The 27,043-nt window shown below is 44.1% G+C and overlaps 1 pseudogene; it reads right to left on the bottom strand.

Moving 5' to 3' along the window:
* Window positions 1-6,932: 6,932 nt before the first annotated feature.
* On the bottom strand, window positions 6,933-7,033 carry LOC119808527 (annotated as a pseudogene).
* Between the last annotated feature and the right edge of the window lie 20,010 nt (window positions 7,034-27,043).

Here is a 27,043-nt window from a genome sequence, read left to right as displayed (position 1 = left end):
TTACAATTATAGATTGGGATTAGTAAGAGTCTTGGAGGCCATTTGTGAGCAGATCTCTACTTCATGATCACCTTTGGACCCCACCAACCATTCCCATGGCAACCCTGGGAAGGGAACTATCACAGCTGTCCCTCCTCAAGGTTTAAAATATCACATGAAACCAGGCAATGGTGGTACACACTTAGGAGGTAACACAGAGAAACCTTGTTTCAAAAAACAAATAAAATAAAATGTCGCATGTAAAGGGGGGGCGTATCAAGGCTTAGGTAGGGAAAGCTACTTCCTCCTGATCAAAAAAATGGAATTTGAGTTCAGCCTCTGGTCTTGGGTAGAGACACCACATTCTAATCTGCTCCAAAGATTAGAGCATTATAAACGATGGTCCCATCCTTAGTTAATGAAACTCAGCCTGTCAGTCACCTGATCCAAAAGATCAGCCCTTCGTAATTCATATGAGGTCAAGCTGAGGAGATGGGAGAATTAATTATCCTCCATGATGTGGTGTACTTAGCTCTCCCAGAACCCTGCCTCTGAAGCTACTGCTTAGAGAACTAGTACCTTGGGGTACTGGTAAGCCTGCCTACATTTCTCTCTTCTGAAACAAATGGAGTAACTTTCCTTTTTTTCTCATCTCTGCTCAAGCAAGCTTTTCCTGATACAGTGTATCTGTTGTGCCCAGAGTCCAGACTCCCAAAGACGACCAAGTGACCAGATTCAATACAAAAGCAAAGAGTCCTTTTAATTATCAGTTGGAATCAGGTTCTCTCGTCCACATGACAGAGCTGTGGAATAGGAGAGACCCTGAGCCACACTGGGGCAGAGCACTTGGGGTAGAGCAAGGGGGGATCTGGAGGACTTCAAGTTACATAGCAGCAGTCTCAGGTTTGGTGTACATCCAGACTGGGGGAAGCTGTCCTAAGTTGATTGGTCAATTACAGCAGTGGGGAATTGCTGCTTCTGGTGGCGCTTGCTGTGGGTACTGCATTCCACCCTTATCCAGAACCTGCTAACCTAATCGTATAGAGGATATCTGGCAGTTTCTTCTGGTAATCACGGCAAGGTCGAGCAAGGTTGGGGGGCACAGAACATCCTGCTGAGTCAGGGGCTTTCAATGTGTTGCTTTTACTGACAGGTTAATGAATTAAGAAGCTGCTTTGGCCTGTGACAGGGCAGAGTAGTTCTAGGCAAGAAAACTAAACTGAATGCTGGGAGAAAGAAGGCAGAGTAAGGAGAAGCCATGTAGCTGCTGCAGGAGACAGACACCACCTAACAGAACCTTACCAATAAGCTACAACCATGTGGCAATACATAGATTAACAGAAATGGATTAATTTAAGATATAAGAGCTAGCCAATAAGAAGCATGAGCTAATAGGCAAGCAGTGTTGTGTGATATTTTTCAGGTCTAAGCAGCCAGAAACAAACAAACAGCCTCCAACAATAGGCTTACGATTTTCTGGGTCTTTTCTGAAGCCTGTCATGGTTGCCAAATTGCTGGGGGGAGGGGTTGCTGGGTGAGGGTCTGGGTACTCTAGGTGAGGGTCTGGGCCCTTCAGTATCCACATTTATGAAAGTCTCAGAAACCAATGTCCCAGGCTTTATAGCAGATATCTCTTGGTACTAGGGACAGAGAGTAACAACAGAAAAAGGGAAAGGTTCATAATTTCCCCCATTCAGAGTTAGGTTGTTTAAGATTTAAGCAATGGGTCAAGCAGTGATGATGCATGCCTTTAATCCCAACACTTGGGAGGCAGATCTCTGTGAGTATGAGACCAGTCTGGTCTATAGAACAAGTTTCAGGGTAGCTAAGGATACACAAATAAATCCTGTCTTGAAAAAGCAAAAAACAGAACAAACAAATAAAAAAGATTTAAACAGTGGGGAAGGAGAGATGGCTCCGCAGTAAAGAAGCATTCACTGCTTTCCCAGAGATCCCAAATCCAGTCACCAGCATCCATAGCAGGTGGTTCACAACCACCACCTATAACTCCAGCTCCAGAGGATCTAGCACCCTCTTCTGGCCTCCACAGGCATCAACACACATGACATACCCAGAGACAGAGAGACAGAGACAGAGAGAGACAGGTCTATCCCTCACATTAAATACCGGGATAAGTACAGATGAATCAAAGATCTTCATGTAAAAATGAAAACATAAAAACAAAAGGGGCGGGAAAGGGAGCTGGCTCACAGGCGAAGACCCCTGGGTGTTCCAGAGGAACGAGGTTTGATTCCCCATACCCAGGAGGGCTCACAACTATCTGTAACTTCAGTCCCAGGGATCCAATGCCCTCTTCTGGCTTCCTTGGGCAACAGGCATGTACATGGTGCACAGACACACATGCAGGCAAAACATCCGTCCACATAAAGTAAAATAAGCTAAAAATAATTCTTCCAAAATTATTTTTTAGAAACAAAGAAAAAAAAATCCATAAAATGCTTTATAACACAAGAGAAACAAACTCACTCTAAATTATACCTCATAAAACTCATAACTAATGAAAGTAATAAAACATTAACGGAGATATGCCTCTGTAGCAATATAAAGCCTCCTGAGCGAGATAAATGGCAGATGAAAAGCTGGGTGGAGTCACCTCAGACTGCATCAAATACAAAGAAGCTGTCTAGAGGAATTTCTAGGGGGAAAAAATAAACAATCACCTCAGAAGGGGGAAAAAAGCAATTCATGCAAAAAGAAAAGCAAATGAAAATACATCCACCATTGCTCATAAGGGAACTGTAAATTTAAAGTCTGCTGAGAAACCATCTATGTTTCTGAAAGGCAGAAATCCAAACGTTTAATAATAGACTCTAGAACTGAGGCTGGGGAGTGGGGCTGCTCTTAAAATGGGATGAGAGTTCACAATGGTCTGGTCTCGGTGCAAGGCGACTTTTGCAATGCCTAACAAAAGCACGTGTGATTTTCCCTTGGACCCAACAGCCACGGCTGAAAGCATTTAGTCCCAAATACAGCCACCAGAATTGTGAACTCACACGTGTCCACATTGTCCTCCGTAGCACCATTTGTGATAACAAAGACCAGAAGCCAGCCAAGTGTCCTGGTGAGGCTGAAGAAACTATGGAGATGACACATGATGGATTGCTGGAAGCTGATCAAAGGGTTAAGCGTGGGGGCTGGAAAGGTGGCTCAACAATTAAGAGCACTGACTGCTCTTCCGGAGGACTCAGCTTCCATTCCCAGAACCCACATGGCAGCTCCCACTGTAACTCCAGTTCCAGAGGATCTGATTCCCTCTTCTGGCCTTCCTGGGCAACAAGCACACACATGGTGCACAGACATGCATGCAAGCAAATCATCCATATATAATAATAATAATAACAGCAATAATAATAATAATAAATAAAACCTAGTTCCCAGGGTACACTGGTAAATGAGAAATAGACAGAAGAATAACTACAGCTGCAGCCTGTCTCTGTCAGGAGGGAGAGTTTTAGTTTATGTTCACGAACAATAAACAAAGGACAGGAAACAATGCACTAAAAACCATTATCTCTAAGATGAGGAGGATGCCTGGGGGGAGCTTGTTGAGGCCCGTGTGGGCTCCAACATAGATAACTATTTTCCCTAACTAGACCGGAACAGAGACGCGAGGAATAATCGGACACAACTTACATGGTCATCCTTGAAGGGCAAGCTGCCCTCTCGTTTATTCTCCAAATAGTTTATATATCATCACAACAATTGGGGGTGGGGGGACACATTAGGCTGTATCCTAGGTAACCAGGTGAATGGCCTTTTGTCACCTGTTTGTGAGTATGCTAGCTGTCATGTAGGCCATGAATTAGCATCTCTATAAGACATCCTCCAAAAGGAAGGAGCACCAAACATCCTGATCATTGTTAAGCAGAGACAGCTTGTCTGCAGAGCTCCGTGACCACCTCAGATCTGGCCTATGGCTCTTGTGCCATACAAAAATATGGGCCTACAGGAGCTGAATGGGAAGAGAGAGAGAGAGATGAAGATAGCCCTCTCTGCTTATATTAACACTTTCTTAGCATTTTTGCTTTCAATCATGTAGAGCATTGAAAGGTAAACTTGTGTTTGGCAAAGGCAGACACACCTCCTCCATCAAAATCCAACTGAGACAAATGGAGCTAAGGATACATCAAGTCGATTTCACAACTACATAGGGAAGAATTTTGTCACCTGACTCTAGCCATGTTAAGCATCCTTAGGGGGTCGAGCCTAGAGACAAAGAGAATGGCAAAAAAAATCTGAAGCTAATTACCCTGCAGGACAAATGACCCAGTTTCTTCAGCAAATAAGAAATACGGAAAGGAAAAGGAAAACATTGGTTTGTGGCTTAAGAAAGATTTACACACAAGGAGTGGTGACACATATTTTTAATTCCAGCAATCCAGAGGCCGAGACAAGCGGATTCCTGAGTTTGAAGTCAACCGGTCTACAGAGTGAGTTCCAGGACAGCCAGGGCTACACAGAGAAACAAAAACAAAAATGTAATGGCATTTCATTTTTATTTTAATAGATAAACCTTGTTTGAGAATCAAAAAGTAAAAAAGCCCCACTGGTCAGCCTTACCAACCAGCAGCGGTAATACACACCTTTAATCCCAGTAGCCACACTAGTTGCTATAGAAACCAGGCGGTTCATGCCTTTAATCCTAGTAATGCATGGCTTTAATCCCCATCCTAGAGAGGATTATAAAACGGAAGAAGAGGGGGCTGGAGAGATGGCTCAGAGGTTAAGATCACTGCCTGCTCTTCCAAAGGTCCTGAGTTCAATTCCCAGCAACCACATGGTGGCTCACAACCATACATCTGACTAGGGTCTGGTGCCCTCTTCTGGCCTGCAGGCATACAGACAGAATATTGTATTATGTATACAATGTATATAAATAAATATTTGAAATAAAAAAAAATGGGAGAAGACAGCTATCATTCACAGTCTCATTCTGAGATTCTTGGAAGCGTGATCACCACCTCAGACTGAGGTTGAGGTAAGAATCAGTAGCTGATTGCTTTGCTTTTCCAGGTTAAACCCCAACTTCTCTCTCTTCTGCTTCACAAAAAGAAAGAAAAGGGGGGAGAAAGAGAAGAAAGAAAGAAAGAAAGAAAGAAAGAAAGAAAGAAAGAAAGAAGAAAGAAAGAAAGAAAGAGGAGGGAGGAAGGAAGGGAGGAGGGAGGAGGGAGGGAGGGAGGGAGGGAGGGAGGGAGGGAGGGAGGGAGGGAGGGAGGGAGGAAAGAACAAAAGACAGGGACTATAACTGTCATGACTATGGTGACTATGATGACTTTGCAGCCATCAGAGAGCTCTGAGCTGCAGTGCCAGATAACACGAAGGAATTACTCCTGCTTTTCAGTACAATTGTATTAAATTATATGGTTTGTTGCGATTCATTTTATATTGTGGCTGTGTTCTGTTATTACAGTATATTCTACTCATCTATAGTTTTATTTGTGTGCCTGTTTTTCCTGTTTAGAGGTGGGTTCTCCCACTAGGGCTAGTGTGCTTTTGTTGACTGATTTTAAATTTTATCTTGCTGGGGTGTTTTTGGATTTGTTTGTTTGTTCACTTGCTTGCTTGTTTTGGTCTTTTGAGGCAAGTTCTCACTAGCTCCGACTGTCCTGGAACTCATTATGTAGAGATCTACCTACCTCTTCCTCTCAAGTGCTAGAATTAAAGGCATGCGCTACCACAACCGCTTTATTTTGCATTTAAAAAAAATAATTGTTTACATATATGTGTATGTGTTTGTCACATAGATCTGGATACCTGCAGAGGCCTAAAGATCCTAGACAGTGTCTGTTGCGAGCCTCCTGATCCAGGTACTAAGAACCGAACTCAGGTTCTGTGCAAGAACAGCTACCGCTCCTAACCGCTGAACTATCTGTCCAGCCCTTACTTCGCCTGTTTTTGTTTTGAGATACGCTTGTGCTGTGCAGGCTAGGCTGGCTTAGAACTCACATTCCTCAGTGCTCCGGTGCTGGGATTGCAAGCATCATCATGTCTGGCTCTTAAGGTAAATTTCTACTTGGGGTCTGTCTGCTCTGCCCATCGAAACTCAGATCACTAGCCGGCTCAGCAGCTAAGAACGCTGCTGTTCTTTCAGAGGAGCCAGGCTCTATCCCCAGCACCTGTAGCAGTCCACGCCCATCTGTAACTCCAGTTCCAGGAGATCTAGCGCCCTCTTCTGGTCTCTGCAGACACCAAGTATGCAAATGGTACATGGACATACATGTAGACAAAACACCCTACTGATAAAATTAAAAAATTGAATATGCTTATATGATCATCTTCAGTACATAGTCCTTGCTTCCTTTCATAACCATTACTGAGAATCTTTCTCAGATATAATCCTCCTCCCCAAAACCCTTGATATTGGTTAAAAAGATAAATCTCATCATAAGGCACACTCACAACCAATCAATTGGAAAGGCAACTTATGGAATGAGAGAAAATATTCTAACTCATATACCTGTTAAAAGTTCAATACTGGAGCTTGAGAGATGGCTCAGAAGTTAACAGCACAGGCTGCTCTTCCAGAGGTCTTGAGTTCGAGTCCCAGCAACCACATGGTGGCTCCCAACCATCTATAATGAGATCCGGGGCCCTCTTCTGGCATTTAGGCATACGTGCAGGAAGAATACTGTATACATATTAAGATAATTTTTTTAAAGGTTTAATGTTTATAACATATATAAAGAATTTTGACAATTAAACAACAAAGGAAAAACAGCTCCAGAACTTGAACAGACAGTTTGCTAATGAGGACATACAAGTGGCCTAGGGGCCCGTGAAAAGGTGCTAACCATTACTAAGTATCGGGGAAAAAGCATGGTGAGAGACTACTGCTCCCCATCAGGGTAACCACTACCAAATAAAACCCAGAAAATAGTTAGTGCTGGTAAAGATGTGGAAAAATAAGAACCTTGGATGGGAATGTAAAATGGTACAGCTGGTAATTTTTCTTTCCTTTTTTTTTTTTTTAGGGGCCATGGTAATCTTCTCTGTATCATTTCAATTTTAATATATGTGCTGCCAAAGCAAGCACAAAAGGGAAATTTGGGGGGGGGTGTTGGTTTTGAGACAGGGAGCCCGTCCTGGAACTAGCTCTTGTAGACCTGGCTGGCCTCGAACTCAGAGATCCACCTGCCTCTGCCTCCCAAGTGCTGGGATTAAAGGTGTGCGCCACCACCACACCGCCCAGCTGAAAGCAGGATTTTAAAGAGATATTTGCACACGTGTTGTTAGCAGGGTTATGCAAGATATCCAAGAGATGGAAACCAAACAACTGTCCAGCAACAGGTGAATAGTTTTCATATATTTTGTATTCCCACGAGGGAATATTATTCTGCCTTAAAGAAGAAAAAAATTGTTTGTTTGTTTGTTTGTTTATATTTAGTAGACAGTGTTCTGCTTGCATATACGCCTGTACACCAGAAGAGGGCACCAGATTTCATTATAGAATTTCCAATGATCACTGATATTTTCAGAATTTTCCAATAATGCCCTCCCTACCCCCTTCGGATTACTGGGCTGTGATTTCTTCCCTTAAAAACCCCTTCTCCCAGTTACTCGGGGTCGAACTCTTCCCCTGCGTGGGTTATGAGTCTCGGCCCCAGTGCACTGGTTCCTGTCCTGTCAATAAACTTCGTGTGATTACAGCAAGGACGATCTCATGTGAGTTACTGAGAGGGGGGGTGTCATCTTATCCCGAGACTTGAGTGAGAGTCTCCTCACACTGAAAGTCTTTCACATTGAAATGCCATTTCCAGCCTGCAGACATTTTGGACTTGCCCTTTCTCTGCCTACCTTCCAGCTCGTTATGCCTATGGCACTTATCACCACGGTACCTAAGGATTCCGCTCAGCTTGTTAAGTTCAAAAGCAGCCATCAGTGGGAAGACTGTTCCTCTGCTGAAGCCGGGTCTCCAGCCCCAAGCTGAGCTTGGTGGAGGAGCCACAAAATGGAACAGATTCCTTGGATGATGAAACCTATCGATTTATGCAGCAGAAGAGGAACGAGCAACGAATATCTATCAAATGGCCACAGGGTGAAAAATCTTATTAACTGCCTGGAAATTTAGAGTAATGTGTCCCTGCTTCTTGCCTTCAAGGACTTAGAGCCTCTCAGGCAAGGAAGGCTGTCCCAGTTCGTTACTCCAAGACTAGTTCAGCTCAGCCCGGGTACATTTGGGTACTCCTCTCCTCTCACTGCACTCAGGGCAAACTACTTACGTAAATCAGCACGGCAGAGACCCATTGAGGGGAAGGATTCCTGGGGTAGCCAGGACTAAGCCCAGAGATGGGCTTAAGGGCTCATAGTGAGAAGCAGACGCCACAGTAGGCGTGATTTACTAACATTCATCCAAATGGCATCCAGAGAGGTCAGATCCTGATTTCTACCTGCCCTGTTTCCACCACCTCCACAGATGCTCTAAAAAAGATGACTTTAGGGGCTCAGTGGTTAAGAGCATTGCCTGCTCTTCCAAAGGTCCTGAGTTCAATTCCCGGCAACCACATGGTGGCTCACAACCATCTGTAATGAGGTCTGGTGCCCTCTTCTGGCCTGCAGCCATACACACAGACAGAATATTGTGTGTGTGTATATATATATATATATATATATATATATATATATATATATAATATAAATAAGTATTTTTAAAAAAAAATAAAGGTGACTTCTTCTGGGGCTGGAGAGATGGCTCAGCAGTGAGAGCACTTACTACCCTTACAGAGGACCAGAATATAGACACCAGCAGCACCTACATTAAGTGAGTGGGTCAAGGAGAATTAACATCCTCTTCTGGCCTCAAGCATGCGCGCGCGCGCATGCGCGCGCATACACACACACACACACACACACACACACACACGGGGAAGGGGGATTTGTTTTGTTTTGCGTTTTGCTTTGTTTGTTTTTGTTTTTCAAGACAGGGTTTCTCTGTGTATCTTTGGCTGTCCTGGAACTCACTCTGTGGCCTGCATTACAAAATTAGGAAAAAAAAAATCAGAACCTGTGCTTCCCACGGGCTGCATGCAGATGTGCCTGCTAAAGTCAAGGCACCCGGATGACTTTACAAAGCCCATTCCTACCTGAGGTGCAATGCCTCCAATGCACTGGGTGTCTGTGGAGCCACCTGCATTGGAATTCTCTTGATTCCACAGCCTAGTCGTGGCACGAAGAACCAGGAATGGCCACCTGCCTCTGCCCAAAGAGTGCTGGGATTAAAGGTGTGGACCACCACTGTCTGGCTAAATTTTATTTATTTATTTTTGCTTTATATAGCCCAAGCTGTCCTGGAACTTCAGCTCTTCTGGTCTTAGTCCTTTTTATTCTTTTCTTTTCTTTCTCCCTGCCCCCGCCCCTCAAAAATAGGATTTCTCTGTGTAACATCCTGGAACTTGCTCTGTAGGCCAGGCTGGTCTCCAACTCACAGAAATCCACCTGCTTCTGCCTGTGATTAAAGGTGTGGACCACCACATCCAGCTACATTATCTCCTTTATTGGTTTTTCATTTGGCTTCTAGGACCCAGCCAGGACAAGCTCTGTAGAGGCCTGAGTCTCTCAGTAGTTTCCCCTAAGACAATACCTGGTTCTAAGAAAGACCACAAACAGAGACTATCCAGGTATCACCCAGGAACAAACCATCCAAAGGAAATTCTTAATGTTCCAACTATTGTAGACAGGATCACCTGATGTCCCTTAGCCCAATACACCCATCCCCCTTCACCAAGACAGTCCTAGACAGATGTCAGCCAATCAGGGGTTCTGAACCTTAGAAATCCCTCACCCCAACCTCTATTATAAAAACCCCCACCCACCTGAGCTCAAAGCTCTCTGATCGTGCCAATGCATTGGACACATGGAAAGTCCAAATTCAAACTTGAATAAGAATAAAGGCTCTTTGCTTTTGTATATGGGACTTGGTCTTCTTATTGGTTTGGGGGGACTCTGCCTGTGATCTGGGCACAATGGGCTCACATTGAAACTATGGATTACAATGAAAAACTTTCCTACAAAAAAAACCTAAATCTAGGGGCTGGAGAGATGGCTCAGAGGTTAAGAGCATTGCCTGCTCTTCCAAAGGTCCTGAGTTCAATTCCCAGCAACCACATGGTGGCTCACAACCATCTGTAATGGGGTCTGGTGCCCTCTTCTGGCCTGCAGACATACATGGAAGAAATGCTGTATACATAATAAATAAATATTAAAAAAAAACACTAAATCTAGACCCTGTGAGGTTTAAATCATGTGACGGTCAATCTCATGATGTGATCATCTTGACTGACTGGGACTTAGACAAACAAGGGGCATTTCTGTGACGGTGTTTCCAGAGAGGTTTGACTGAGGTGAAAGGAGCCAGAGTAGAGCATCAGCATTCATTGCTCTCCACTTCCTGACTGAGCAACAAAGTGACCAGCCATGCTGCGACTACCACAGCTGGAGCATAACCCTTGCCTTCCTCTAAGTTTATCTTGGGTATTTTCTCACAGCAACGAGAGAAGTAACTTAACACATATTAAAAGAAGTCCAGAAGGGAAGGGATTTATTGGACCCCCAGTGTGATCCTTAGCCTTTGGGTCCTGCCAACACAGTTACTTCCCCAGACCCCAGAGGCTACAGCAATTATACCGCTATTGCCCTATGCTTACCCTGTCCATGCTTAGATGACAAAAATACCATAGCTTGGGTGACTAACCCCTCACTCTAAGGCTGCACAAATATTCCTTGCTATAGTTTAAGTAAAATGCTGCAGGTCCCCAAGTGGCTGCAGCAGGTCCTGAAACCATGCAGCAGGTCCCCAAAGTGGCGGCAGGAAGCTGGCAGTGGGTCCCCAGAACAGCCAATCCCAGGCAGGATGGCGCAGTTCCCCAATGGCTACAGCGGGCCATGAGTCCCAGGCAGGGAGCCATGTGGTGGGTGAGAGACCTCGATGGGGCAGCGAGTCCCATGAAGAGAGACAGACAGACGGGCATGTCACGAGACCCTGCCGCAGGTCTCTGAAGGTGGCTGGTCCCGGGGAAGGAAGCCATGTGGTGGGCGAGAGAGAGAGACATGGATAAGCACACATGCAGAGTGAGGTTGGATATTTATTTAGTGGGTTATGGAGGGAAAAGAGGAGAAGAGCAGAGAAAGAGGGAGAGAGAAACAGAGGGGAGGGGAGAAGGGAGAGAGAGAAGCTGCCTCTTGGAGAGACAGAGACAGAGAGACAGAAAAGAAAGGACTCAGCCTAGAAGCTGAAGATCAGCTTGCCTCAGTGGGCAGGGGAGGGAGTGGGCATGGCTTGTCTCTTAAAGGGACAAAGCAGACCATTCAATTCCTGCTCAGACACATATTTGCCAAATGTCTTCAATTGGACTGGCACGGTGATTTTACCCCTCAGACAGAACCTAGATTTTACACAGTGACACACAGTTCACAAAGTAAACCCATCTAGCCCTTGGGCAGAGAGGTCTCCAGAGACTCTTACCTGCTTTTCTTCAGACAGATCTCAGTGAGGGATCTTATCTTGCCCTTGATGGGGCTGCCCTTCTTCTAGGGCATCCAGAACCTGCCACGTGTGGCAGAAGGTACTGTGCAGCATGTGACCTCTGACCTGCACACTGAAGTTTCCCAGCATAGCCCTTCCTTCAGAATTGGCTTAGCCCTAAGGCAATACAAAGGCAGAATACTTACTGCACAGAGTGGCCTTCTTTACAGGTAGCCATTGAAGTTCTGTGGGTTCACCCTGTATAGCAGAGATGTCTCCTGACCTTGCTAATCTTCCTGGTGTGTTGTAGAAAGGGAGTGGATACCTAGCCTCTGGTGGGGCTGCCTCTCCTAGAGCACCGTGCACACAGCATCCCTGCCACCGCCGCAAACAGTCCTCCGTCTCTACATTTGTGCAGTCTCCCTCCAGCATCAGCGAGCTTGACTTACCCGCCAGCTTTAGGCTGGTGACAAGGTGCAAAAGACCCTGAGTGAAAAATGTCCAGCTAATTTGGCTGGACTACACCTGGGGCTATTACCCTGCCACGTGCTGCTGTAAAAGGGGAGGGGCATATAAAGTGATTCCAACTTTTTTTAAACCCTTTCTGATAAGAAACAAGGTTACAAAGAAAAACACAGAGGCCCATTGCATTATCACACTGATTTCAAGTACTAGGAGAATTTAAGGAGCCCGGGAGGCAAAAGACAAGCACGCCCTTCTCAACTGAGCTTGCCCTGGCTAGTGTAGCCCACTCGCCTCAGGTGCAGCCTCCCTATGCCCTGCAGCCCTGCCTGGTGCCCGGAGGCCATGTCCGGGAAGCCCTTCCTCGGAACTTGAACTTGTAACTGAGAGGCCCCATGAGAGTTTCGTCCCCAAAGGACCTCAGACCGATGACCTAAGTGTCTTAGGGATGTGCAGGAGCGCCCGGGATCCTGCCAAGGGCGCTGTCCTTTAGCCTTCCTGAACAGTAAATCATTGACTGCTCACGCTCCGGCTCTGTACTCGCTGCCACCAGGTGGCGCCACGTGGCCGCCAGCATCTAGACGCGTTCTCCTGAGTCCATCCTCCACCCTGGCTTCAGGAGCTCACCGACCTGGTAAGGCAAACGCAGAACGCAGTTGTTTAAAAAAGAATAAAGAATAAAGAACAAGAAAAAGGAAAGAAAGGAATCCCACTTGGCAGTCCCAGATCAATTAAAAGATTAAAAAGAGCCGGGTGGTGGTGCACGCCTTTAATCCCACCACTCGGGAGGCAGAGGCCGGCGGATCTCTGAGTTTGAGGCCAGCTTGGTCTGTAGAGCTAGTTACAGGACAGGCTCCAAAGTTACACAGAGAAACCCTGTCTCGAAAAGCAACATAACAATTAAAAACAAATTAAAAAGAGGGAGCTTGAGAGATGGCTCAGAGGTTAAGAGCACTTGCTGCTCTTGCAGAGAACTCAGGTTCCACACAAATGATGGCTCACAACCATCCGTAATTCCTGTCCCAGAGGATACCCCTTTCTGATGTCCACGGGCACCAGGCACACACCATGTGCGTGGACACGCATGCAGGCAAAACACTCACATAAAATAACTTATTTTCTTATCTCTTTCTCTTTTTTTTCAAAATATTTATTTATTTATTATGTATACGATATTCTGTCTGCATGTATGCCTACAGGCCAGAAGAGGGCACCAGACCTCATTACAGATGGTTGTGAGCCACCATGTGGTTGCTGGGAATTGAACTCACGACCTTTGGAAGAGCAGGCAATGCTCTTAACCACTGAGCCATCTCTCCAGCCCCTCTCTTTCTCTTTTTAATAAAAATTTAAACTGGCAGAAAAGTTGTTGGAGACAATGGCCTACAGGTAGCAACAGCAATTGCTGTTTAAGAAGACAGGATGGAAGTCCTGACATGTCGTGCCTGTAGCTGTAATCCCAGACTGAGGTTTAGGCAGAACACCCATGCTCCAAATTCCAGCCCAGCGGCAGCCTGGGATACATAGGAGACCCTGTCTCAAACAGTGCAGAGATGCACAGGGCCCTAGACCTTAGTAGGCCCAGAGACCTTAGCACAACTGACTCCATCATGGGTACCATTCAGGCTGTGCAACTCAGCACATAGATAGCACCACCTACCAAAACTGAAACAATGGCCTAGTCCATCAGTGTCCACAGTTTGGTACAGTGGTGGCACATGCCTTTAATCCCAGCACTTGGAGGCGGAGACAGGCAGAGCTATGAGTTCTAGGACAGAGTCAGTTCCAGGACAGCCTCTACATAGAGAAACCCTGTACCCAAAAATAAACAAACAAACAAAGTCTGTAGTTCCGGGAAAGTCTCTAAATGTCCTAACCTTGCTTTTTTGGCTTTTATACTTCCACTTCTGGCAAACTGTTCTTGTTAACTGAAGCATGTCAACCCAGGATATGGTTTTTGTGCTTAAAAGCTCACCCTGAGAAAGGTTCAGGGCTACACTGGGATCCCAAACACCCAGGGTAGTCGCCAGCCGAGTAATAAAATAAAGACTTTCTATTGGGTCATGTCTGAGCAGTCTTCTCTGGTGGATACCCACAACAGAGAAGGGAGAAGGAAGTGTGTGTATGTGTGTGTGTGTGTGTGTGTGTGTGTGTGTGTTAAACACACATTTAATATATCTTACATGTATATGTTATGCACATGTTATACTATACTAAATTTAAGTATAAAACTAAATAAATGTCCTAGAACACAGTAACAATTAGATAGGTGGTAGAGGAAAGATGGATGGATAGCTTTTTTGAAGAAGGATCTTATGTAGCCCAGGCTGGCCCCAAATCACTATGTTGGGGCTATTATTGCTATGATAAAACACCACGACCAAAAGCAAGTTGGTGAGGAAAGGTTTATTCAGTTTACACTTCCACATCACAGTCCATCGCTGAAGGAAGTCAGGGCAGGAACCTGGAGGCCAGGACACCAGGAAGCAGCATCTTCCATGGCCTTTGCATCTGTTCCTGCCTCCGCCTCCCAGTGCTGAGGGCTTATGTGTGTGTCGTGGGTGGTATATATTTTATATTTAATTATGCAATTTCTGTGAATTTTTACATTTTATTTTTTAGATTTACGTATTTTATGTGTACATTTTGTCTGCACGTATGCATGTGCTCTACCACAGGTATGCCAGATACCCTGAGAAATCAGAAGAGGCTGTCAGATTCCCTGGAAGCGGAGTTCCAACCAATGCTTGCACTATCACCTGGGCCCTAGGAACCGAACTCAGCAACTCAACGACAAGAAGAACAAATGCTCTTAATTGCTAAGCCGTCTCTCCAGATCCAACCATGCATTATGGGATTGGAGAAACTGCTCAGTGGTCAAGAGTGCTTACATCTCTTCCAGAGGGCCTGTTGGGTCCCAGCCCCCTCGCCAGGCAACTCCAGCTGTAGGGTATCTTACATCCTTTTCTGGCTTCCCTGAGTACCTGTACAAGAGGCGTAGGGGGTACCAGGGGGTAAGAACATATTATAGCAAGTCTTGGTGGAGCACACCTTTAATCCCAGCACTTAAGAGGCAGAGGCAGGCAGATCTCTAATTTCAAGACCAGTCTGGTCTAGAGAGCAAATTCCAGGACAACCAGGAGTACATAGAGAAACCCTGTCTAGAGAGAGAGAGAGAGAGAGAGAGAGAGAGAGAGAGAGAGAGAGAGAGAGAGAGAGAGAGAGAGAGAGAGAGAGAGAGAGAGAGAGAGAGAGAGAGAGGCAGGCAGGCAGGCAGGCAGGCAGGCAGGCAGGCAGGAAGGAAGGAAGGAAGGAAGGAAGGAAGAAGAAAGAGAAATTTCATTCCTACACAAGACAGTCACACAGTTGGGATTTGAAGGGTTAATTTTTATGTGGAAATTTTAGACATTTACAAATGTTGAGGAAATAATATATTGAGTCTCTCTAGTCCTTTACTCAGATTTACTAAGTATCAACACCTGGCCAGCTCCATTCCAGCTGTATCCCAGGCTCCCCTCCACCAGCCAGCTGAATTACTTTAAAGCAAATCCCTGAGCTTGCATGGTTTCACTCATGAATACTTTCCTATTTTACGGTATTTTTAAGCTCAGTATTTATTGCATAGAGTCTATGTTGCAATCTGTCCTACACACCATCTGGAGAGTTCCCACAACACCGAAAACCCTACCCACAGCAGCATTTAACTCAGAGACTGGAACTAAACACTGAATCGGTTATGGGAACTTGGAGCAATGATTTCTTTAGCTGGAAAAGTATTTCCATTTCTTGAGGCCCGTGTTCTAAGGGACAGGATGTGATGCTCGGTGGCTGGTTTCCTCCCAGTGAGAATCAAGGGACCTTCTTTTATCCATAGTGGCAGCGTGGGCTGAATTACTGCGTGCAGGGAAGGGAATGTCTATTAGTGAGATTGCTATGCTCAGGGCAGGATGTGACCCTAAACACATGAAGGTTTTAGGATATGCGTTCAGTATTGTAGGGATAATCCACTGTCTGCCTAAAGCTTCCGTGCTCAGTGTGATGTTCTTTTCACACGAAATTAGTTTTCTTCAAGGAAATTGTGGAACATACACACACCTGTCTGATATTAAGAATCCTTTGAAAAAGACAAAAACGGACAATAGACAAATAAGGTTGATTCTCTGTTCAACCCTATGGTCTTAAAATCAACACAGCTGGCATTCATTACTCGACCCTGCTGGATGGACAGCACCAACCAGCACGATGGGAGCAGGATCAGGGCACGAGATTTTCAAACTGCCTATTTTCTAGTATAATAATAGACCAAACTCTTATATTTCTGTGAATACATATTCACAAAAATTATGTTCTATGCTTAATCCTCTCAACTCTAGGGATTTGCATTTTATACATTTTACAAAAGAGGACAAAAAAAGCTGAAATGGCCGGGCGGTGGTGGCGCACGCCTTTAATCCCAGCACTCGGGAGGCAGAGGCAGGCGGATCTCTGTGAGTTCGAGACCAGCCTGGTCTACAAGAGCTAGTTCCAGGACAGGCTCTAGAAACTACAGGGAAACCCTGTCTCGAAAAACCAAAAAAAAAAAAAAGCTGAAATGTAAGGATATCCAGAAACACACAGGAACACACTTCCCTCTAGCACTTCTGGGTTACTAGAAGGCGGATTCTCTCACTGGTATAGAAATCTAGGCAACATTGGCTCTCTTATACTTAAATAGGCACGTGTCTTCCTCCTCTACTCCAAACAAGAATCAGTGTTATCATGTAACATGAAGCAGAGTGCCTGGGCCTCCCAATCAAATCTCTGTTTCCTCCATTGCCTTTCAACAGCACAAGTTCTCTTGCTCAGATATCCTTTTTCACCAGTGGGCCTGGTTTCTGGTCATTCTTTCCAGGTTTTGACTGAGGATTCCAATGACAAGTCTCTGCATCTTGTCGGAGAGAACTACAGGGTTGGGGCCTGCTTCTAAGAGCCATGAGCAAACAGACCAAAATGGAGGGTCAAGATGAAGTCCAGGATACTTCAACACTTCCAGGAGAGGCCAAGTAAGTGACCATTATGTCTGTGGTCACTGGACAGTGATCTCCTCAAAACCCCCTTTTTCCTTGGAAACCTCAATCTTTCCAGGAAAGTGTAAGCGTCCCCTTATTCAAGTTGCCAAGAGGATTTGGGGACATTTCGAGTAGCCTTGCAATGGAACTGCTGGTGCTCTCAACAGCCTCCTACTTGTGGAAGGCAGAGGTTGGTCTGCTGATCTTTAGCTCCCTCAGTGCCCAACCTCAGAGAGGGTAGGGCCCCAATATATATTAACGCAACTATTTAAATCAAAGCCAGTGCCCAGGAACACACCTATAATCCCAGCGTTCAGTACGTAGAGGAAGCAGGATCAGGAGTTTAAGGCCAACTTCAGTTTCATAGCATGTTCAGGCCAACTTGGGCTACATGGGACTTTGTCTCAAAAAAAAAAAAAAGCCAGATGGTGGTGGTGCACACCTTTAATCCCAGCACTCGGGAGGCAGAGGCAGGTGGATCTCTGTGAATTTGAGGCCAGCCTGGCCTATATAGTAGTGAACTCCAGGACAACCAGGACTACTTAAGTGTTATCTTTACATCTCAGGGGAAAGCTCTGTATCTCAGAGATGGTAAGAAACTCATCTCAAGTCCTACACCTGGTTAGCCAGAGACTTCCACATCTGTTGTGTATATGGTGGAATACAGACTTGTTAGACGTCTTGTATTTCAAATATTTCCTTATTTGTACTCCATCCCTGTGGGTCCCTCACTGTAACATGCGCCACCACCACCCAGCCCCTCTAACATGTTCCAAAGAAATACTCTGCCACAAGCAGTTCTTTCTCATGAAGATCTTCACATTCCTTGCTCAGTCAGCCGGTGAGGTAAATGGTAGGATGAAACCCTGTGTCTTCACTCTACCCATCTGCCTTAATACCTGTCTCTTGGTTTTTTTCTTTTTAAAGATTTCTTATGGGGCTGGGGAGAAAGCTTAGTGGGCTTTGTTTTATTTTTGTTTTTGGAGACAGGGTTTCTGTGTTGCTTTGGAACTAGCTCTTAGAGACCAGGCTAGCTCAGTGGTTAAAAGCACTGACTGCTCTTCCAGAGGACCTGGGTTCAATTCCCGGCACCCACATGACAGATAACAACTGTAACTCCAATATCTGAAACCTTCACACAGACAGACATGCAGGCGAAACATTAATGAAAGTAAAATAAAGATTAAAAATACCTTTAAAAAAGATATATTTATTATGTATGTAGTGTTCTGCCTGCATGTATGCCTACATGCTAGAAGAGCGTACCAGACCTCATTATAGATGGCTGTGAGCAACCATGTGGTTGTTGGAAATTAGACTCAGGAAGAGCAGCCAGTGCTCTTAACCTCTGAGCCACCTCTACCTGTCTCTTGCTAACAACTCCCAGCAAAAGCATATAAGGAACACACACTATCCACCACAGTTGGGTTTATTGACCTGTTCTGTACAAGGAAAGGTGGGCCCTTGGGAACAGCTTAACTGAAGGGTTTAGTTCAGGTGACATGCAGAGGCTTCAGGGAAATGGGACTTTGCTACGTTTATACAAAGTAGGGATGATTCTGTGACTGGTTCCTTAAGTCTTATCTAGAAGCAGAAAACAGGGAAGAAGCTATAGCTATAAATGGAAGTTCTTGTCCTGTAGCTGCTTCCAAATAATCATTCAGAGGAGTATATTAACTACTAATGCTCAACTCAGGCTTATTGCTAGCTAACTTACATTTAAATTAACCCATATTTCTATTTAATTTTGCCACATGGCTCAAGGCTTACTAAGTCATTTTCTTTTCTTTCTTTTTGATTTTTTTAAAATTTGTTTTTGAGACAGGGTTTCTTGTGTAGCTTTGGAGCCTGTCCTGGCACTCGCTCTGAAGATCAGGCTGGCCTTGAATTCACAGAGATCCACCTGCCTCTGCCTACCATATGCTGGGATTAAAGGTGTGTGTCACCACTGCCCAGTGTTGCTTCATTTTCTACACGCCTGCTTGTTTGGCTAATGGTTAAAATCTCTTTGGGTGGCTAGCTCAAGTCTCCTTCAACTCCACCCTTCTTTCTCTCTGTATTCAATTTGGCTTTCCTGCTTAGCTCTCTCTCTCTCTCTCTCTATATATATATATATATATATATAGAGAGAGAGAGAGAGAGAGAGAGAGTACTATATAGGTCAAAGCAGTTTTTATTATCAACCAATGAGAGCAATAGTCACATCATACAGAAGGGTTATCCCACAGCAAAACCTGTACTTAGGAAAGAAGTGACAGTCTCCATTACCAGAGTAGGGATGTTCTAGTATTCATTTGTATAGTTGAGATAATTTTTTTAGTTCAGATTATGCTTCTATATATTTATATATAGAGAAAGTAGTCTTGTCTTGTTTTTTCTTACCCCATCAGATTCCAAAGTAGCTTTGTTTAACGTATCATACTTTTTTTGTGAAATTATCTTTAACAAAAGAATCTCACAGGGGCTGGAGAGATGGCTCAGCAGTTAAAAGAACTGGCTGTTCTCTTAGGGAACTGGAATTTAATTCCCAGCACCCACATGGCAGCTCACAACTGTAACTCCAAGATCTGACACCCTCACAGAGACATACATGCACACCAATGCATAAAAAAGTAATTTTTTTAAAAAAAACAAAAGAATCTCACAAAATAGGACCATATTCTTGAAATTATTGCTTATTTTCACTCAACAGTGTCTTCCTTTCCAAGTTCATATGCATAAATGTCACTTGTTCTATTTGATGACCACAAAGTATTCCATAGAACTAAAAGGCTTTATTGTATCAGCCACCATTTGTAAGCAGAGACTGCTCGTTTGTTCCCTGGTCACCCATACCCAAATAATTACACAGAAACTATAATAATTATAACACTGTTTGGCCAATGTCCCAAGCATATTTTTAACTAGCTCTAACATGTTAAATTAACCCATTTCTATTTATCATGTATCATCATGAGGCTGTGACCTACTGGTGAGATTCTGGCTTGTCTCCTTCAGCAGCTACATGGCATCTCTTTGACTCTGCCCACACTCTATCTTCCAACGAGACTACATTCCCATATGCCAAAACAGCTTTATTCATTAACCAGTAATAGCAATACATATACAAAAGGACATCCCACATCATCCACTAATTAGGAGCTATGCTGAAATCATAGTTGTGTTTTGCTAATCATTTCTTCGTGATTTGTGTTTTAGTCCTTATCTCTTAAATAACAAGGACCATAATTTGTTGGTTTTTTTTTTGGTGGGAGGGTTGGGTTTTTGTTTTTTGGTGTTTTTTTGAGACAAGGTTTCTCTGTGTATCACTAGCTGTCTGGAACTCACTCTGTAGACCAGAATGGCCTCAAACTCAAAGATCCTCCTTGCCTCTGCCTCCTGAGTGCTGGGATTAAAGCCATCACTGCCTGACCATAATTTGTCTTTAATACAAATTTTCTTCTTAGAACCCAGCACATTGCTGCTTACTTATACCACATATTTATCACATGAGTATTTTTTTTGAACTTTGGGAGTGTTTATACTGGTTTCTCATTTGCTAAAAAGAATATCGTTCTTGAGATGAAAGGCTTGTTTGAGACATTCACTAAGCAAGAGAAGATAATTTCTTAAATTTCATTAATCCCGCTGGGCTCACGCCTTTAATCCCAGCACTCGGGAGGCAGAGGCAGGCGGATCTCTGAGCTCGAGGCCAGCATGGTCTACATAGTGAGTTCCAGGACAAGCTCTAGAAACTACAGGGAAACCCTGTCTCCAAAAACAAAAAAAAAAAAAAATTCATTAATCCCATATGGCCCAGTTTTTCTTTATAAGTCAATCTCCCTCCCCAAAATGGATCTTTTTTTAAAATATTTATTTATTTATTATGAATACAATATTCTGTCTGCGTGTATGCCTGCTGGCCAGAAGAGGGCACCAGATCCCATTACAGATGGTTGTGAGCCACCATGTGGTTGCTGGGAATTGAACTCAGGACCTTTGGAAGAGCAGGCAATGCTCTTAACCTCTGAGCCATCTCTCCAGCCCCCCAAAATGGATCTTATTTCCCCATCGATATCCTTGTATCACTACCTGTAGGAAGATAAGGCCTAGGAGGTCAAGAGATGAGCCAACCTAGAGTCTGGCTGAGGGCCTAGCAACAGGCACTGTCAGAGGTCCTGATCGTGCCTAACCAATGAGGGGCGACCATGCAATGTCACCAGTTTGGGATGCAGCATGGGTGCTGTAAATAGGGTATAAAAGGTTCTTCCCATTGCTGAATAAAGAAGTCTGCTGTTTGCCTTTTACCTGACTCCTAGTGTACAAGCCCTTGACGCCATGCCTTCTCAACGCCTACCCTGAGGGAGCTGTTAGGACCCAGCAACAACTACCAAAATAATTTAAATTCTACCTCTGTGCCATATAATTAAGTTTCAAAGCAAGACTGACTAACCCAATATTCTTGCTGAAAAATTTTTAATTACATTTATTTATTACTGTGTCTGCAGGAGCAGAGCTTGTGGAAGTAGGAAGACAACATATGGTCGATACTCCCCTCCACCATGTGGATCCAAGGGGTCAAACTCAGGTGATCAGGCAACAGCACTTCAGCCTCCTGAGCCATCTCACCGCCTCCAACCATTTCATCTTAAAGATGATCAAAGTGATGTTTGGAAGAATTAATAATGTGGCCAAAGTGCACAGTTATGTAGCAGAGGTGCTGGAGCTGGGACCACACCAGGGTGCTCTCCTCTGTAAGACACACCTCCTGGGGCACTGGGCAAGGTTGGGGGCAGTGTGTGAGCAATGGCATTTTTCTTTGACTAGGATTAAGCCTTCTCAAAGACACCGGAATGAGTAACCAGCTACTTGCTTCTCAGCACTGAGAGAACTTTCTGTTGGGCCGGGTTATACCTCCTTTTCCTCAGAGCTCTGTTCTCGTCCCAGCTTGCAGTGTTCTCTCCATCCAGCTGTTGTATAGAGCTCATCTTTCCCTGTGTTCCTACACAGCTCTTGGCACTCCAGTTTGCCCTGGCATAGAATCCAGGCTGCTGACTAACGGTTACATAAGATGAAGAAATCCATCAGGCATGGCCTTGCCAGAAGTGGATCTGGGTTTACAGACCTAAAGACCATAAATACTTTGAGGAACATAACAGAAAAGCCTGTTTTTGCCATTTATGTGACATTATTCAAACACATTGCCCTGCCTTTTGCCTTCTGTCTGACCAGTGAGAGGCACTGAAGTCTAATTTCCTCCCACTTCTGAATTAAATTACAAGAAGTATTCATGGTGAACAGAGCTGTTTGGACCTCTCTGTGTGTCTGTGAGGTTCCGAAATTTTCAGGACAGTCCTTCTTTGGATCATGTACGACATGATACACCTTGACACTTCAAAACATGTCAAAGAGAGAGTAAAAAGGAGGAAGGGAAAGAGGGTAGGAAGGACGGAGGAATAGTAAAACAACCTGGGGTTAGAGAGATGGCACTGTTTACAGAGGGTTCTCAGTACCCTCATAAGTTCGTGACTGCTGACGCCTCCAGCTCCAGGGCATCCCAAACCTGCTTCTATCCTCTGCGCGCGCGCGCACACACACACACACACACACACACTCTTTAAACAACGCTGGAAGGCATGTAACTAGGAATTGAACTACCAGTTGTTTTTGCTCTCTCAGAATGAGAAGAGTCATGGCATCCAGCAGCTGCAAAGCAGAGAAAAGAAGGCTCTTTAGAAAGAAAATATTTTCCTTACTGGGTAGCAATAATTATGCTGCCAGGCAATTCTCACCATCTAAGACTTAACAATGGAAAGAAAATATAATAGGCAATTCTTTGGATTTTAAAATGTGATTTTTTGGCACTTCAGCTCAAGGACTAGCAGGGTCCTTTAACACACGTCTGGGTGTCGCATGCAGAAACCCATCAGCATGAGGTTGACTGAATCAGTTCCGGCTCATCTGGCAATGGGACGCTCTACAGCAATGGGCAACCCTAGTGAAAAATCGATAACTTTTCTTTTGTTTGTGCTTTTTCTGCAATGCTGAATCAAACCCAAGGCCTTGCACATGCTAAATAATTGTGCTCTACCACTGGGCTACCCCCCAGCTTCAGTCCTTTTTAAATTTATCTATAACAACTTAATTGTATTGTTGTCTGTGACCCCAGGATTTTGTCCTGCTGATGACTACAGAGGAAGAAGATTCAACCAGCATATATTTTTGGTTGTGAGCCTAGCCTTTAATAGCTGAACCATCTCTCCAGCCCAACCAGCATAGTTTTAGAAAAAGTAAAAAAGAAACTAGAAGGAAGAAGGTCCCAACAAAGACACCACACATATGGTAAGGGCTGTATGCTTCTATATGGTTGCAGACAAAACAGTACTGAGCAATGGTAAAGGGTGCCTGTTTTTTTCAGGCACACAAGACGAATGGCTTTTTACCCTGGTGCCAGAACTGCCATAAACTATATCATACAGAGCAACTTTGATTTGTGAAGCATTGGCACCAGGACCCCAGATCACTCACTAGACATGCAGGGGCCTTAGATTCCCCGGTCTCCTGCCTCAGCCACCCAAATAGCTGGGAGTAACAGACACAGCTTGTTTGTTTATAACTTTTTATGTTGACTGTACTGTTTGGTCTTTCCTTTCTGCTTTATGTTCATGCTTATTTAATGTTGTGTTGAAGCTTGAACCCAGGACTCCCTACCACTGAGCCACACCCATTTGCTAACTGCAACATTTGTAGTAAACATGTCTTACTTTGATAACTGGAAAAATCTAACAAACCATTTCCACACTGCTCATTTAAAAGCAATTTAGAAAGGTAATTGAGGGCACAGCTTTAGAAACCAAACTGCAGGTTCAAGACCTAGCACTTCCCATTTGTTCAACCTTTAGCTGCTTGCCTGAGGTTTCTTCTTCATTAAAGCCCCACACCTTTAACCCCAGCACTTGGTCTACAAATCAAGTTCTAGGGCAGCCAAGGCTACAGAGAAACCCTGTCTCAAACAGCATTCTCCTACAGTATGTCCCGTCACCTGTCTGCTAACACAGGGGAATGTTTTTCCAAGAACCATTGGGGGTTGGCAAAACAACCAAAAAAAAAAAAAAAAAAGTTGAATTTTTGATTCAATCACTGTATCATTCTATTCCAGAGAGATACTTCAACAATTCTCAGTACCATCTTTCTTATGGCAAAGCAGTCAATGTTCTTGTTTTTGTATTGAATTTGATGTTTTAGTGCTGCTCCCTCTTGCCCTGGACAAGTCCTACTTACCGCTATATGCCAGTGTCTGTGAGATTTTATTGTGACCACCAATCTTCAGCTTAGATGTTTCTCAAAGCACACGACTTGAGATCAAGTGCGTCCCCATGCATTACTGTAATTCCCACAACCAGCCTGTTAGGCCCTGGTAGAACTCTAGCTTCTCAGTAGGGGTGCTAGGGATTGAATCCAGGGTCTCATACATATTGGACATGTGCCCTGCCACCAGCCCTGCTTCATGTATTTTTTTTTTTTTCATTTCATTGTCACTAAGTTGACCAGGCTGGCCTTGAGCTTACTCTGCTCTATTTCAGCCTCCCAAATAGCTGGAATACAGGCATGTGTTACCAGGTGTGGCTACTTCTGAGTTTCCTTCAAGCTCAGAAGGGCTAGTCCTCAATGAACACTCAGCTTCCAAAACAACCAAATGCAGCCAACATTATCCTCCTCTCTGCTGCAATCCATTCATGTCGTATCCCCATCTTCCATATGCATAGCATGAATGTCCTCAGCTAGCCCTCATACACTGGGCTCTAACTTTCCCCGTCCAAGCTGCCCCTCCGAATCACACTAGCCTTAAGGATCCTCATATGAGCATTTTTCATGCTATATAGGTACTGGCAAGCAATCTGATTCTGTTATTCTCTAAAATGGCTGTTACAAAAGTAAAACTCATGCAGAAAACAATTACATTAACAAGTTCTTAAAACCAATCTAGTTAACTCAGGAAATAAAACACATACAATTTGATCCACATTACCTTTCCATATGTGTAACTGCTGAGCCACAAGAGTTGGGCATACCTGTGCAGCAGTGGACTTTCCAAGTATGCATGAGGCCCTGAGTTCACCAAAAAACAAAACCAAAACAGAAACAAAAATATCAAATTTGTTTTAATATGGGAGCAAGATGCTTTAAAAGGCACCCTACTGTCAGGCCTGAAAATATGCATTCAAATCCTGGCAATGCACATGAAAGAGAAAAGGGATTCTCACAAGTAGTTCTGACACACACACACACATGCACACCATGGCACATGTGTCCCCGCACACACGTACATAAGTCAAAAGTAGTAAAACTGGCTGGGCAGTGGTGGCGCATGCCTTTAATCCCAGCCCTTGGGAGGCAGAGGCAAGAGACAGGCTCCAAAGTTACAGAGAAACCCTATCTTGAAAAACTAAGCCAATCCAAACCAAACAAAATAGGAACAAAAAAAGAAAAAAAAAAAAAAAAAAAGAAAAACCCAGGGCTGAATTCTTACCAAACTAAATTCTACATAGTAAACAACAGAAAATTAGACCTAGGAACCGAGTTGGTCACAATCAAAGTTAATGACCCGTTTTAACATAAGCCATGTTTTCCACCAGCCTCTTGCTCACTCCAGGCAGTCACAGGTTCTTCAGTGGGGAAGTATTGTGAGCTATCACACACATCTGGATTGCTGCAGGTAGAAAGGATGGAGAACACTCAGGATGTTTTCCCATCATCTTACTGTCTGGCTTTACAATTTACGTACCACATAAAAAATATTCTCAAACCAGTTCTATCTTCACTGAACACATAAATAAAAGTAACAGGTTTTATTCATCCTGAGACTATTATTTGGAACAGGATCTATTCGGAGACAGAGCTATTACACAGTAGGAGCTGAAGAGGTTTTTAAAAAGCAGATGTATCCCTACCCTATCTGGCAGATTATAAATATGTAATGAGATTGAACACAGATGTAACCTAAGTATTTAAAATTATTTAAAAATAGATGTAAAGTCAGTATCTACCTGTCTACCCACTCTTCAACCTACCTTCTATTCTGGCGAATCTAAAGCATTCTTCTGTGTCCATATGGGATTCATTCTATCTTGACTAAAGGTCAGAGTTGAAGCCTAGTCTTGCTCCTTCAAAGTTACTGACAGGAGGTTTGATTTAAGATGTGGCTAATAACAGGGTATCTTGATCTAGGGTGTGGTTACTTGGTGTATTGGGTATTAAGACGGTAACTACTTTGTTCCTTTTATCATGGTAAAAAAAAAAGTCTTCTCCTTTTTTTTGGATTGGGGTATTTAAAGAAATAAGAAATAAACACTTGATTGCTCTCCCAGCACTATCCTATGTCTCTGTATTTACCTCTCTATTCTGCCTAACATTTCTAATCCACATGTCCCTACCCTGGAATATATGAACCCGTTGAGGTTGGACCCCAAAAGATGGTTTCCCAATGTGGAACACGACAAATGTCACCCCAACATGTGGCTATTAAGCTGAGACGGCAAAGAATGGCTTCAAGGCTAAGAAGGGGAAACAGCCACAAAACTCCATTCAAACAGCAGGGCAAGGATGCTCAAACATTAATGACAAGAGCACGACTTTATACAACTGAGCATCTGTCAGAGATCTCAGCTTACTCATGAAGACTCCATTGTCATGTTTGTAGGAAGGAACCTACTAAGGACGAGGTCAATTCCACTTCATGACACTCTAAATTAAACTTTGCCTTTAGCTATGTTTATTTCCTGAAATCTTAGGTGTGCACACATGATGTGGGAGTCTTCTATTTGTGTTGATTTCATTGGTTAATAAAGAAACTGCCTTGGCCCATTTGATAGGCCAGCCCTTAGGTGGGTGGAGTAGACAGAACAGAATGCTGGGAAGAAGGGACGTCCCCCCCCCCCCCACACCTCTCATCTCTGGGACAGACGCCATGGAGCCAGCCACCAGGTCAGACATGCTGAATCTTTCCTGGTAAGACACCACCTCATGGTGCTACACACATTACTAAATATGGGTTAAAGCAAGATGTGAGAATTAGCTAATAAGAGGCTGAAACTAA

This window comes from Arvicola amphibius, chromosome 2 (genome assembly GCF_903992535.2).
Source record: "Arvicola amphibius chromosome 2, mArvAmp1.2, whole genome shotgun sequence".
NCBI lineage: Eukaryota > Metazoa > Chordata > Mammalia > Rodentia > Cricetidae > Arvicola > Arvicola amphibius.
Note: the sequence above shows the minus strand (reverse complement) of the source record. Positions and strands in the feature narration are given on the sequence as shown.